Raw genomic sequence first — 13,242 nt, forward strand, 5'->3', positions numbered from 1 at the left:
GTTCCCAATATGTCAAGTAGAGAACAATATGTACGTTCCCAATATGTCAAGTAGAGAACAATATGTATGTTCCCAATATGTCAAGTAGAGAACAATATGTACGTTCCCAATGTGTCAAATAAAGAACAATATGTTCCCACTATGTCAAATAAAGAACAATATGTATGTTCCCAATATGTCAAGTAGAGAACAATATGTATGTTCCCAATATGTCAAGTAGAGAACAATATGTACGTTCCTAATATGTCAAATAAAGAACAATATGTTCCCAATATGTCAAGTAAAGAACAATATGTATGTTCCCAATATGTCAAGTAGAGAACAATATGTATGTTCCCAATATGTCAAGTAGAGAACAATATGTACGTTCCCAATATGTCAAGTAGAGAACAATATGTACGTTCCCAATATGTCAAGTAGAGAACAATATGTATGTTCCCAATATGTCAAGTAGAGAACAATATGTATGTTCCCAATATGTCAAGTAGAGAACAATATGTACGTTCCCAATATGTCAAGTAGAGAACAATATGTATGTTCCCAATATGTCAAGTAGAGAACAATATGTATGTTCCCAATATGTCAAGTAGAGAACAATATGTACGTTCCCAATATGTCAAGTAGAGAACAATATGTATGTTCCTAATATGTCAAATAAAGAACAATATGTTCCCAATATGTCAAGTAAAGAACAATATGTATGTTCCCAATATGTCAAGTAGAGAACAATATGTATGTTCCCAATATGTCAAGTAGAGAACAATATGTACGTTCCCAATATGTCAAGTAGAGAACAATGTGTATGTTCCTAATATGTCAAATAAAGAACAATATGTATGTTCCCAATGTGTCAAATAAAGAACAATATGTTCCCACTATGTCAAATAAAGAACAATATGTATGTTCCCAATGTGTCAAATAAAGAACAATATGTTCCCACTATGTCAAATAAAGATCAATATGTACGTTCACAATATGTCAAAGAAGAACAGAAAAGTAGAGACAGGTTGAGAAAATGTCTTAAGTGAAATATGACTGAACACAAAGAGAGCCCAGGGCTGTATTCCCAGTCTCAGAGTAGGAGTGCTGATCTAGGACCAGGTCCTCCTTGTCCATTCATTATGATTTAAAAGGCAAAACTGATCGTAGATCAGCACTCCTACCCTGGCCTGTAGCCCGGGGCCTCCCACTCTCCATTGATCAAATCAGCCTTGCTGATCAAATAAAAGTAGAAAAGATCATCAGGTGTGGGTGACCAGACCACACCTAGCGTTCACAATCCCATTCACTCATACTCTGTGAGGGTACATGATCTGAGCACACGCACTCATTTTCCACCAGAATGGACAGCAAATGAATTGTCCCTTCTACATGGGAGGTGGTGCCTGGTCAGAATTCAGAGCACTCTCTCTCTCTCTCTCTCTCTCTCTCTCTCTCTCTCTCTCTCTCTCCTCTCTCTCCTCTCTCTCCTCTCTCTCCTCTCTCTCCTCTCTCTCCTCTCTCTCCTCTCTCTCTCTCTCTCTCTCTCTCTCTCTCTCTCTCCCAGCCTGATGCACTGTAAATTAGGCCGAAAATGAAGTATTAACCTCCTGAGACGCAGAGGGTTTTCTTAATGCACTTTGATTCATTTTTTCATGTCATCATACCAATGCACCATACAAGTATTTAATTGTACTATTTAATTGGAATCAGATGGTGGAAAGGAGAAAGAAAATAATCGTGCCAGTGTCAGAGTTTAACAACACGAAGAGGATAATTATATGCGTGTGTATGTGTACACACAGACATGGGGGTTAGTGTGTATGTGCATGCATGTACAGTATGAACGTGTTTCTGCCTGTGTGTGTGTGTGTGTGTGTGTGTGTCTGTGTGTGTATCAGGGTCCCCTATTTGAATGGGGATGGAGGTGTAACATTACATCACAGTGTGGTGGCAGCCTTCAGGTGTGACAGGTTATTATCCTCTGTCATTGTTTAATTCCTGCTCATTAAATGTACCAGACAATGATGAAGCACCTCAATCCCCAGCAAGCTCCCCTCCTCTCCTCTCCGTCTTCCTCCCTTTTCTTTTCTCCCTCGTTTTAGTTCTCTTTATGGTTTATGTATCAAGGTCGATTTGACCAAGTTCTCAGCCCCACTTTACCACTCGTTCAAACCACTTCATTCTATCTATTTAATTCAACCATTCATTCAAACCTTTATTCAACCCTTTCATTGGATATCTAGTTTCAATATGTCTTGATGTATTGCTTCCCGTCGTCATGTGATCTGAAGCAGCTGTATTGTGCTGGAGATATTTAGCATACTGTGGGAAGACTTTGGCTCTTTGACAGGCCAAAGACGACAGAGTGAGTGTGAGTGTGTTTGAGACACACACATACACACTCGAAAGCTTGCACAAGCGTACACAAGCTTGAATATATAAAAACACACGCAAATTTGCTTGTGTGTGTGTGTTTTTATATATTCATGCTTGTGTACGCTTGTGCAAGCTTTCGAGTGTGTATGTGTGTGTCTATGTATGTGTGTGTGTGTGTGTGTGTGTGCTTGTCTATTCATGTGTGTGTGTGTGTCTATGTGTGTGTGTGTGCTTGTCTATTCGTGTGTGTGTGTGTGTGTGTGTGTGTGTGTGTGTGTGTGTGTGTGTGTGTGTGTGTGTGTGTGTGTGTGTGTGTGTGTGTGTGTGTGTGTGTGTGTGTGTGTGTGTGTGTGTGTGTGTGTGTGTGTGTGTGTGTGTGATTGTCTGTTCATGTGTGTGTCTATGTGTGTGTGTGTGTGTGTGTGATTAGTCTTTATCAGTCTGTGTGTAGCTAGGTGATGCTACCTGAGAGCGACGGAGCACAGCGAAGAAGAGACAAAAAGAAGCTCTGGTGTAATTATGCTTTCATTTCATGGCCAAGTGTTTAGTGGATGTGCCGTGCCTGCACAACGCCTCATTACAATCATTACTCATCAGAAATACTAACATACTTTCTCTCTCTCACTGCGGGGTGACTAAATGGAGGAAGAGAGGTTTTAAGAATAGAATAAAACTGTATTGATCCGCTACACACTGCATCGGAGACTTGTCTTTTTGCTGACACAGTACCCACCCTACTGTTCTAGTCTAGTCCTGTTGTACTACGTACAAATACAGGGGATTCGGAATCTATTCAGACAACTTGAATTTTCCCACATTTTGTTACGTTACTGCCTTATTCTAAAATGGATTAAATATGTAGTTTTTTTCCCCACTTCAATCTACACACAATACCCCATAATGAGAAAGTGAAAACAGGTTTATAGAAATGTATGCACATTTGTGACCTACCGGCTTGATTCGCTCTTATGTAGCAACATTTGAAAATGTGCTTTTTTACATTGGATAAAAGGAGACTCAGAGCAAGAAAATGGTATATCATTAACTACAGTTGAGGATAAATAGGAAAGTAATTCTGCTTTTGAAACTTGTAACCTCACTTTTGAGAAAATGGTCTTCGAATGTTTTGGTACTACTACTGGAGAGCTCTTCTTTGTCTACACCCATTCAGCATCATTCACACCCTCTTAACCGTTAGTCCCACCAATCTGTTTAAGGGTTGATCCTAGCGTTCTGTCCTAACAACAGCAGTCAAGAACCCAAGCTAACTTGGCTAGCTTGCTAGCTACTTCCAGAGACAAATGAGAGAACAGCTCACTCTCACCATTTTACTCACCCTAGCAGAGCTGGTTAGGCTGGTTTTATGTTATCCAGAGCGTTGGTGACTGTAACTGTGCTGCTGGCAACAATTTACGCTTTTTTTGCCAATGTTCACCGACACCGGCCATATTCAACGGGTGTTGAGCTTTCGTAAATGTGTCAGTTATTCTGTGCTCTGGCACACTCAGACGAGAGTGCTCTGAAATCGGAGAAGATAGTCAGAGCGGATTTACCAGCTACGTCTATCAACAGTTGTCGCAGTGACATCATTAACATTCTACTGAAATTGTGATCTTGCATTGTGGAGACTTTTGTTAAGACATGAAGCTAACTAGCTAGCTAAATACGGAACCATACTCCCAACTCATGACGTTACTACCCTGCATGAATCTGCAGGTAGCTAACCAACCAGGTTCAATGTTAGCTAGCTAACATTAGGCTATAACTAGCAAAGCAAATGACTCTGAGATACAAATAATATTACTACACAGATCATGCACGTAATGTTAGCTAGCTGACCTAACAGCAGTTACCTTCGTAACTGGCTAACATTGTCTAGCTTGCTAGCTACTTCCAGAGACAAATGAGAGAACAGCTCACTCTCACCATTTTACTCTCCCTAGCAGAGCTGGTTAGGCTGTTTTCATGTTATACAGAGCGTTGGTGACTGCACTTGTGCTGCTGGCAACAATTTAATTACTCTTTTTTTGACAACGTTTACTGTCACCGGCCATATTCAATGTGTGTTGAGCGTTCGTAAAATCGTCAGTTATTCTGCGCTCTGGCACACTCAGACGAGAGTGCTCTGAAATCAGAGTAGATAGTCAGTGGATACTTGCATAGTGGAGTCTTTTGTTAAGACCTGTAGCTAACACACTTGAATGTTGAAAAAGTCAATTGGCCTGAATAATTTCCGATTGCACTGTATAATGATGGCCAGCACGGAGCAAATGGAATGGCATAAAACACCTGGAAAGCATGTGTTTGATGTATTTGATACCATTCCACTGATTCAGATCCAGTCATTACCACGAGCCCGTCCTCCCCAAATAAGCTGCCACCAATCTCCTGTGCATACAATCAAACCACACCAGTACAGCAGTTGGACATGTTATAGAACTGTCTTTATAAGACTTTTAATAATGTTTGGGATTCTAGCACCTCAAACATATTTGAAACATTGAAATTACTGTACTTTACCATAAACAGGGCAGAGAATTCTACTCAGCTATGGAATTGATCTGAAGTTCTCATCCCAAGTTACCTTGCATTACAGCATGGTGTGTGCTGACAGAGCACTCCTAATCGCCATAGCAGCAGCTGACAATCAATGGCTTTGGTACCTGTGCTAGGTGTGTGGCTCTAAACATTTCAGGAGAGGCAATTATAGGTTCACATAGGTGTCTGTAAGTCCCTGACTAATGCATGCTGTGGTGGTGGTGGTGTGTGTGTGATAGATAGAATGTTACAGAGGGCAGATATATGTAAATTAAGCCTCTCCTGGTATGAAGATGGCACCCCACAGAGATCCTACAGCAGGCTGGGAGAGCAAGATCATCACTCTCTCAATGGGAGGGCCACACACACACACGCACGCACGCACGCACGCACGCACGCACGCACGCACGCACGCACGCACGCACGCACGCACGCACGCACGCACGCACGCACGCACGCACGCACACACACACACACACACACACACACACACACACACACACACACACACACACACACACACACACACACACACACACACACACACACACACACACACACACATAGATACCTATACTAGCGTACTGCATATTGAAATTGCATACTATCTACTAATCGTCGCTAACTGTTTAGCACATACCATTAGGTAAAATGTATGCCACGGCCGCAACACAAAACTTGGCTACTGATTCATAGGCCTACTCAGGCTGGTTATAGACAGACTATCACATTCAACCTAATGGAGTTATAGGCCTACTCAGGCTGGTTATAGGCAGAATATCACATTCAACCTATACCTTAGTAGACCATATAGCCCATATTTTACATTTACATTTAAGTCATTTAGCAGACGCTCTTATCCAGAGCGACTTACAAATTGGTGCATTCACCTAATGACATCCAGTGGAGCAGCCACTTTACAATAGTGCATCTAAATCTTTTAAGGGGGGGGGGGGGGGGGGCAGAAGGAATGCTTTATCCTATCCTAGGTATTCCTTGAAGAGGTGGGGTTTCAGGTGTCTCCGGAAGGTGGTGATTGACTCCGCTGTCCTGGCGTCGTGAGGGAGTTTGTTCCACCATTGGGGTGCCAGAGCAGCGAACAGTTTTGACTGGGCTGAGCGGGAACTGTACTTCCTCAGTGGTAGGGAGGCGAGCAGGCCAGAGGTGGATGAACGCAGTGCCCTTGTTTGGGTGTAGGGCCTGATCAGAGCCTGAAGGTACTGAGGTGCCGTTCCCCTCACAGCTCCGTAGGCAAGCACCATGGTCTTGTAGCGGATGCGAGCTTCAACTGGAAGCCAGTGGAGAGAGCGGAGGAGCGGGGTGACGTGAGAGAACTTGGGAAGGTTGAACACCAGACGGGCTGCGGCGTTCTGGATGAGTTGTAGGGGTTTGATGGCACAGGCAGGGAGCCCAGCCAACAGCGAGTTGCAGTAATCCAGACGGGAGATGACAAGTGCCTGGATTAGGACCTGCGCCGCTTCCTGTGTGAGGCAGGGTCGTACTCTGCGGATGTTGTAGAGCATGAACCTACAGGAACGGGCCACCGCCTTGATGTTAGTTGAGAACGACAGGGTGTTGTCCAGGATCACGCCAAGGTTCTTAGCGCTCTGGGAGGATGACACAATGGAGTTGTCAACCGTGATGGCGAGATCATGGAACGGGCAGTCCTTCCCCGGGAGGAAGAGCAGCTCCGTCTTGCCGAGGTTCAGCTTGAGGTGGTGATCCGTCATCCACACTGATATGTCTGCCAGACATGCAGAGATGCGATTCGCCACCTGGTCATCAGAAGGGGGAAAGGAGAAGATTAGTTGTGTGTCGTCTGCATAGCAATGATAGGAGAGACCATGTGAGGTTATGACAGAGCCAAGTGACTTGGTGTATAGCGAGAATAGGAGAGGGCCTAGAACAGAGCCCTGGGGGACACCAGTGGTGAGAGCGCGTGGTGAGGAGACAGATTCTCGCCACGCCACCTGGTAGGAGCGACCTGTCAGGTAGGACGCAATCCAAGCGTGGGCCGCGCCGGAGATGCCCAACTCGGAGAGGGTGGAGAGGAGGATCTGATGGTTCACAGTATCGAAGGCAGCCGATAGGTCTAGAAGGATGAGAGCAGAGGAAAGAGAGTTAGCTTTAGCAGTGCGGAGCGCCTCCGTGATACAGAGAAGAGCAGTCTCAGTTGAGTGACTAGTCTTGAAACCTGACTGATTTGGATCAAGAAGGTCATTCTGAGAGAGATAGCAGGAGAGCTGGCCAAGGACGGCACGTTCAAGAGTTTTGGAGAGAAAAGAAAGAAGGGATACTGGTCTGTAGTTGTTGACATCGGAGGGATCGAGTGTAGGTTTTTTCAGAAGGGGTGCAACTCTCGCTCTCTTGAAGACGGAAGGGACGTAGCCAGCGGTCAGGGATGAGTTGATGAGCGAGGTGAGGTAAGGGAGAAGGTCTCCGGAAATGGTCTGGAGAAGAGAGGAGGGGATAGGGTCAAGCGGGCAGGTTGTTGGGCGGCCGGCCGTCACAAGACGCGAGATTTCATCTGGAGAGAGAGGAGAGAAAGAGGTCAAAGCACAGGGTAGGGCAGTGTGAGCAGAACCAGCGGTGTCGTTTGACTTAGCAAACGAGGATCGGATGTCGTCGACCTTCTTTTCAAAATGGTTGACGAAGTCGTCTGCAGAGAGGGAGGAGGGGGGGGGAGGGGGAGGAGGATTCAGGAGGGAGGAGAAGGTGGCAAGGAGCTTCCTAGGGTTAGAGGCAGATGCTTGGAATTTAGAGTGGTAGAAAGTGGCTTTAGCAGCAGAGACAGAAGAGGAAAATGTAGAGAGGAGGGAGTGAAAGGATGCCAGGTCCGCAGGGAGGCGAGTTTTCCTCCATTTCCGCTCGGCTGCCCGGAGCCCTGTTCTGTGAGCTCGCAATGAGTCGTCGAGCCACGGAGCGGGAGGGGAGGACCGAGCCGGCCTGGAGGATAGGGGACATAGAGAGTCAAAGGATGCAGAAAGGGAGGAGAGGAGGGTTGAGGAGGCAGAATCAGGAGATAGGTTGGAGAAGGTTTGGGCAGAGGGAAGAGATGATAGGATGGAAGAGGAGAGAGTAGCGGGGGAGAGAGAGCGAAGGTTGGGACGGCGCGATACCATCCGAGTAGGGGCAGTGTGGGAAGTGTTGGATGAGAGCGAGAGGGAAAAGGATACAAGGTAGTGGTCGGAGACTTGGAGGGGAGTTGCAATGAGGTTAGTGGAAGAACAGCATCTAGTAAAGATGAGGTCAAGCGTATTGCCTGCCTTGTGAGTAGGGGGGGAAGGTGAGAGGGTGAGGTCAAAAGAGGAGAGGAGTGGAAAGAAGGAGGCGGAGAGGAATGAGTCAAAGGTAGACATGGGGAGGTTAAAGTCACCCAGAACTGTGAGAGGTGAGCCGTCCTCAGGAAAGGAGCTTATCAAGGCATCAAGCTCATTGATGAACTCTCCAAGGGAACCTGGAGGGCGATAAATGATAAGGATGTTAAGCTTGAAAGGGCTGGTAACTGTGACAGCATGGAATTCAAAGGAGGCGATAGACAGATGGGTAAGGGGAGAAAGAGAGAATGACCACTTGGGAGAGATGAGGATCCCGGTGCCACCACCCCGCTGACCAGAAGCTCTCGGGGTGTGCGAGAACACGTGGGCAGACGAAGAGAGAGCAGTAGGAGTAGCAGTGTTATCTGTGGTGAGCCATGTTTCCGTCAGTGCCAAGAAGTCGAGGGACTGGAGGGACGCATAGGCTGAGATGAGCTCTGCCTTGTTGGCCGCAGATCGGCAGTTCCAGAGGCTACCGGAGACCTGGAACTCCACGTGGGTCGTGCGGGCTGGGACCACCAGGTTAGGGTGGGCGCGGCCACGCGGTGTGAGGCGTTTGTATGGTCTGTGCAGAGAGGAGAGAACAGGGATAGACAGACACATATTTGACAGGCTACAGAAGAGGCTACGCTAAAGCAAAGGGGATTAGAATGACAAGTGGGCTACACGTCTCGAATGTTCAGAAAGTTAAGCTTACGTAGCAAAAAATCAATAAAATTAAAAATCTTATTGACTAAAATGATATAGTACTGCTGGCTGGTGAAGTAGCCTGGCTAGCAGTAGCTGCGTTGTTGAAAGTGAAGCTGGCTAGGTGACCTCGACAGTTTCTCTAAGTTTCTCTAAACTACACAATTATCATGGATACAAGGACAGCAAAGACAACTAGCTAACACTACGCTAATCAAGTCGTTCCGTTGTAATGTAAGTTTCTACAGTGCTGCTATTCGGTAGAAGTTGGCTAGCTAGCAGTGTTAGCTAGCAGTGTTGGCTAGGTAGGAGGACGGCAGCGCGGCAGGCGAAACTAGCTGGCTAGCTAACCGATAATTACTCAGAGTTACACACATATCCTATTTAAAAAGGACTGAAGACAGAAACAGATAATTTGGTTCCATATTTATTAGTGAAGCCAAAGTGCTGAAACATATTGTTGAAGTCAGAAGAATACATATGCTTAGGTTGGAGAAATTCAAACTAGTTTTTCAACCACTCGCCAAATTTCTTGTTAACAAACTATAGTTTTGGCAAGTCGGTTAGGACATCTACTTTGCATGACACAAGTCATTTTTCCAACAATTGTTTACAGACAGATTATTTCACGTATAATTCACTGTATCGCAATTCCAGTGGGTCAGAAGTGTACATACAGTAAATTGACTGTGCCTCTAAACAGCATGGAAAATTCCAGAAAATTATGTCATAGCTTTAGAAACTTCTGATAGGCTAATTGACATCATTTGAGTCAATTGGAGGTGTATCTGTGGCTGTATTTCAAGGCCTACCTTCAAACTCAGTGCTTCTTTGCTTGACATCATGTGAAAATCAAAAGAAATCAGCCAAGACCTCAGAAAAAAATTGTAGACCTCCATAAATCTGATTCATCTTTGGGAGCAATTTCCAAACGCTTGAAGGTACCACGTTCATCTGTACAAACAATAGTACACAAGTATAAACACCATGTGACCACGCAGCCGTCATACCGCTCAGGAAGGAGACACGTTCTGTCTCCTAGAGATTAACGTACTTTGGTACGAAAAGTGCAAATCAATCCCAGAACAACAGCAAAGGACCTTGTGAAGATGCTGGAGGAAACAGGTACAAAAGTATCTATATCCACAGTATAACAAGTCCTATATCGATGTAACCTGAAAGGCTGCTCAGCAAGGAAGAAGCCACTGCTCCAAAACAGACATAAAAAGCCAGACTACCAGGTTTGTAACTGCACATGGGGACAAAGATCGTACTTTTTGGAGAAAATGTTCTCTGGTCTGATGAAACAAAAATAGAACTGCTTGGCCATGATCATTATGTTTGGAGGAAAAAGGGGGAGGCTTGCAAGCCGAAGAACACCATCCCAACAGTGAAGCTCGGGGGTGACAGCATCATGTTGTGGGGGTGCTTTGCTACAGGAGGGACTGATGCACTTCACAAAATAGACGGCACCATGAGGAAGGAAAATGATGTGGATATATTGAAGCAACATCAGACAGGAAGTTAAAGCTTGGTCGACGTTTGACCCAAGTTAAACAATTTAAAGGCAATGCTACCAAATACTAATTGAGTGTATGTAACCTTCTGACCCACTGGGAATGTGATGAAAAAATGTGAAATAAAAGCTGAAATAAATCATTCTCTTTACTATTATTCTGACATTTCACATTCTTAAAATAAAGTGGTGATCCTAACTGATCTAACACAGGTAATTTTTACTATGATTAAATGTCAGGAATTGTAAAAAACTGAGTTTAAATGTATTTGGCTAAGGTGTATGTAAACTTCCGACTTCAACTGCATATACAGTGGGGCAAAAAAGTATTTAGTCAGCCACCAATTGTGCAAGTTCTCCCACTTAAAAAGATGAGAGAGGCCTGTAATTTTCATTATAGGTACACTTCAACTATGACAGACAAAATTAGAAAAAAAAAAATCCAGAAAATCACATTGTAGGATTTTTAATGAATTTATTTGCAAATTATGGTGGAAAATAAGTATTTGGTCGATAACAAAAGTTTATCTCAATACTTTGATATATACCCTTTGTTGGGGCAGTGTGCAGTGTGATTGCGTCGTCTGTGGACCTATTGGGGCAGTAAGCAAACTGGAGTGGGTCTAGGGTGTCAGGTAGGGTGGAGGTGATATGATCCTTGACTAGTCTCTCAAAGCACTTCATGATGACGGAAGTGAGTGCTACGGGGCGACAGTCGTTTAGCTCAGTTACCTTAGCTTTCTTGGGAACAGGAACAATGGTGGCCCTCTTGAAGCATGTGGGAACAACAGACTGGGATAGGGATTGATTGAATATGTCCGTAAACACACAAGCCAGCTGGTCTGCGCATGCTCTGATGACGCAGCTAGGGATGCCGTCTGGGCCAGCAGCCTTGTGAGGGTTGACACATTTAAAGGTTTTACTCACATTGGCTGCGGTGAAGGAGATTCAGCAGGTTTTGGTAGTGGGACGTGTCGGTGGTACTGTATTGTCCTCAAAGCGAGCGAAGAAGTTGTTTGGTTTGTCTGGGAGCAAGACATCTGGGTCCGCGACGAGGCTGGTTTTCTTTTTGCAGTCCATGATTGACTGGTGACCCTGCCACATACCTCTCGTGTCTGAGCCGTTGTATTGTGACTCTACTTTGTCTCTATACTCACGTTTAGCTTGTTTGATTGCCTGGAAGGAATAGCTACACTGTTTGTGTTCGGTCATGTTTCCGGTCACCTTGCCCTGATTAAAAGCAGTGGTTCGCGCTTTCAGTTTTGTGCGAATGCTGTCATTAATCGATGATTTCTGGTTGGTGAAGGTTTTAATAGTTGCTGTTGGTAGAACATCACCGATGCACTTGCTAATAAACTCGCTCACCGAATCAGCGTATACATCAATGTTGTTGTAGGAGGCTATCCGGAACATATCCCAGTCTACGTGATCGAAGCAATCTTGAAGTGTGGAATCAGATTGGTCAGACCAGCGTTGAACAGACCTGAGCACGGGCGTTTCCTGTTTTAGTTTCTGTCCATAGGCTGGGAGCAACAAAATGGAGATGTGGTCAGATTGGCAGAAAGGAGGGCGAGGGATGGCTTTGTATGCGTCGCGGAAGTTAGAGTAACAATGATCCAGTAATTTCCCAGCCCGGGTCACGCATTTGATATGCTGATAAAATTTAGGGAGCCTTGTTTTCAGATTAGCCTTGTTAAAATCCCCAGCTACAATAAATGCAGCCTCAGGATATGTGGTTTCCAGTTTACATAGAGTCCAATGAAGTTCTTTCAGGGCCGTCGAGGTGTCTGCTTGGGGGGGGATATACACGACTGTGATTATAATCGAAGAGAATTCTCTTGGTAGATAATGCGGTCGGCATTTGATTGTAAGGAATTCTAAGTCAGGTGAACAAAAGGACTTGAGTTCCTATATGTTGTTATGATCACAGCACAACTCATTAATCATAAGGCATACACCCCTGCCCTTCTTCTTACCAGAGAGATGATTGTTTCTGTCGGAGTGATGCGTGAAGAAACCAAGTGGCTATACCGACTCTGATAACGTATCCCGAGTGAGCCACGTTTCCGTGAAAAAGAGAATGTTATAATTTCTGATGTCTCTCTGGAAGGCAACCCTTGCTCGGATTTTGTCTACCTTGTTGTCAAGAGACTGGACGTTAGCTAGTAGTATGCTCGGGAGCAGTGCGCGATGTGCCCGTCTACGGAGCCTGACCAGAAGACCGCTCCGTCTGCCCCTTCTGCGGCGCCGTTGTTTTGGGTCGTCGGCTGGGATCCGATCCATTGTCCTGGGTGGTGGACCAAACAGAGGATTCGCTTTGGGAAATATTCCTGTTCATAATGTTGGTAAGTTGATGTTGCTCTTATATCCAATAGTTCCTCCCGGCTGTATGTAATGAGACTTAAGATTTCCTGGGATAACAGGGTAAGAAATAATACATAAAAAAAATAAAATACTGCATATTTTCCTGAGAACGCAAAGTGAGGCGGCCATCTCTGTCGGCGCCGGTAGAGTAGAGTAACATAATATTGTTACATGGACTCTGTGTGTTTAACTTGATTTTTGAATGACTACCTCATCTCTGTACCCCATACATACAATTACAGTATCTGTAAGGTCGAGCAGTGAATTTCTAACAAAGCTTCAACCACAACAAAGACCAGAAAGGTTTTCTAATGCCTCAGAAAGAAGGGCACCTTGTCACAATGAGTCAGCATGAAGCCAATGGTGACTGTAAAACAGTTACAGAGTTTAATGGCTGTGATAGGAGAAAACTGAGGATGGATCAACAACATTGTTGTTACCTCACAATACTAACCTAAATGA

This window comes from Salvelinus fontinalis, chromosome 15 (assembly GCF_029448725.1).
Source record: "Salvelinus fontinalis isolate EN_2023a chromosome 15, ASM2944872v1, whole genome shotgun sequence".
NCBI classification, from domain to species: Eukaryota; Metazoa; Chordata; class Actinopteri; order Salmoniformes; family Salmonidae; genus Salvelinus; species Salvelinus fontinalis.